The sequence below is a fragment of the Notolepis coatsorum genome, assembly GCF_963971535.1.
Source record: "Notolepis coatsorum genome assembly, contig: SCAFFOLD_618, whole genome shotgun sequence".
Taxonomy (NCBI): Eukaryota; Metazoa; Chordata; class Actinopteri; order Aulopiformes; family Paralepididae; genus Notolepis; species Notolepis coatsorum.
In genome coordinates, this window is record NW_028170434.1 from 49,842 (window position 1) to 52,341 (window position 2,500).

At 49.3% G+C, this 2,500-nt stretch overlaps 1 protein-coding gene across 1 annotated transcript in view; it reads right to left on the reverse strand.

Annotated features, from left to right (window-relative positions):
• The window catches only part of LOC311248534 (exocyst complex component 4-like), a gene marked incomplete at both ends in the record, with an annotated part of 88,556 nt that overhangs the window by 13,225 nt on the left and 72,831 nt on the right, over positions 1-2,500 (reverse strand). The gene's annotated exons all lie outside the window — the stretch shown is intronic.

Here is a 2,500-nt window from a genome sequence, read left to right on the forward strand (position 1 = left end):
ACGACCACTAACCCTTGAACACGGGCGGAGGAAGGACGGAGAGAGAGAATGATGGAGGATCTGGTGAGAGATTCTAGATTAAAAACAGGAAATGCAGATTGAAGAGGAATGTGATCTGAGAGTCTAACTGGAGAGTCTAACGTCATGGAGAGTCTAACTGGAGAGTCTAACTGGAGAGTCTAACTGGAGAGTCTAACTGGAGAGTCTAACTGGAGAGTCTAACGTCATGGAGAGTCTAACTGGAGAGTCTAGGTGGAGAGTCTAACTGGAGAGTCTAACTGGAGAGTCTAACTGGAGAGTCTAGTTGGAGAGTCTAACTGGAGAGTCTAACGTCATGGAGAGTCTAACTGGAGAGTCTAACTGAAGAGTCTAGGTGGAGAGTCTAGGTGGAGAGTCTAACTGGAGAGTCTAACTGGAGAGTCTAACGTCATGGAGAGTCTAACTGGAGAGTCTAACTGGAGAGTCTAACTGGAGAGTCTAGGTGGAGAGTCTAACTGGAGAGTCTAACTGGAGAGTCTAACTGGAGAGTCTAACTGGAGAGTCTAACTGGAGAGTCTAACTGGAGAGTCTAGTTGGAGAGTCTAACGTCATGGAGAGTCTAACTGGAGAGTCTAACGTCATGGAGAGTCTAACTGGAGAGTCTAACTGGAGAGTCTAGGTGGAGAGTCTAACTGGAGAGTCTAACTGGAGAGTCTAGGTGGAGAGTCTAACTGGAGAGTCTAACTGGAGAGTCTAACGTCATGGAGAGTCTAACTGGAGAGTCTAACTGGAGAGTCTAACTGGAGAGTCTAACTGGAGAGTCTAACTGGAGAGTCTAACTGGAGAGTCTAGGTGGAGAGTCTAACTGAAGAGTCTAACTGGAGAGTCTAACTGAAGAGTCTAACTGGAGAGTCTAACTGGAGAGTCTAACTGAAGAGTATAACTGGAGAGTCTAACTGGAGAGTCTAACTGGAGAGTCTAACTGGAGAGTCTAACGTCATGGAGAGTCTAACTGAAGAGTCTAACTGGAGAGTCTAGGTGGAGAGTCTAACTGGAGAGTCTAACTGGAGAGTCTAACTGGAGAGTCTAACTGGAGAGTCTAGGTGGAGAGTCTAACTGGAGAGTCTAACTGGAGAGTCTAACTGGAGAGTCTAGGTGGAGAGTCTAACTGGAGAGTCTAACTGGAGAGTCTAACTGGAGAGTCTAACTGGAGAGTCTAGGTGGAGAGTCTAGGTGGAGAGTCTAACTGGAGAGAGTCTAACTAACGGCTCTGCTATATCAAAATAAATCCCACCATAAAATAACATGATACATATTTGTATTCAGTCCTTGGGGGAAAAAAACATCCAATTTGTGCAGCAGCATGTACACACACACACACACACACACACACACACACACACACACACACACACACACACACACACACACACACACACACACACACACACACACACACACACACACACACACACACACACACACACACACACACACACACACACACACACACACACACACACACACACACACACACACACACACACCTCCGCAGCAACTTGGACACACTCCACCCCTCCCACCTCCTCTCCCAGGGGATGTCTTTCCATTTGCACCTCCTTTCACCCCCCCACAGCACCTCCTCTCACCCCCCTCCACAGCGTTATACAAATCAACTTGACAAGAAACACCACTTCTGTCACACTACCCCTCCCTCCCTCCCTCTCCCTCCCTCCCCCCCTTGAGCAGTGAACCCACTCTCCTCTCTCTCTCTCTCTCTCTCTCTATCTCTCTCTCTCTCTCTGGGGAACATAATGCTATTATATATACAAGAAGCCACTAATACAACATTGTTTTTTTGTATTTATTCTTCCCGAGCGCTGGTTGTTTACGGGGCGGGGTAGGAAGATGTAGGGGGGGTGGAGGGGTGCTGGAGGGGGACGACTGTATTTGCGGCTGATTGGCTGAGGATGAGGATGTTCTCTCGTCCCGCGCCGGGCGCCTGGCGAGACGGGTCTCTCCTGGATATCAAAAGGAGAACGAAGGCCAAGTGTGAAATAGATTTGGAGAAGCGCTTTATTATTACTACAGTACATCTCGGAGGGGGCGGGAGGGTCACAGGGACTGTGTGTGTGTCTCTCTCTCTCTCTCTCTCTCTCTCAGTGTCTGTGTGTGCGTGCGAGCGAGACGGTTGGAGAGTGTGTGTGTGTGTGTGTGTCTCTCTCTCTCTCAGTGTCTGTGTGCGTGCGAGCGAGAAGGTTGGAGTGCGTGTGTTTGTGTGTCTCTCTCTCTCAGTGTCTGTGTGCGTGCGAGCGAGAAGGTTGGAGTGTGTGTGTTTGTGTGTCTCTCTCAGTGTCTGTGTGTGCGTGCAAGCGAGAAGGTTGGAGTGTGTTTGTGTGTCTCTCTCTCTCAGTGTCTGTGTGCGTGCGAGCGAGAAGGTTGGAGTGTGTTTGTGTGTCTCTCTCTCTCTCTCAGTGTCTGTGTGTGCGTGCGAGCGAGAAGGTTGGAGTGCGTTTGTGTG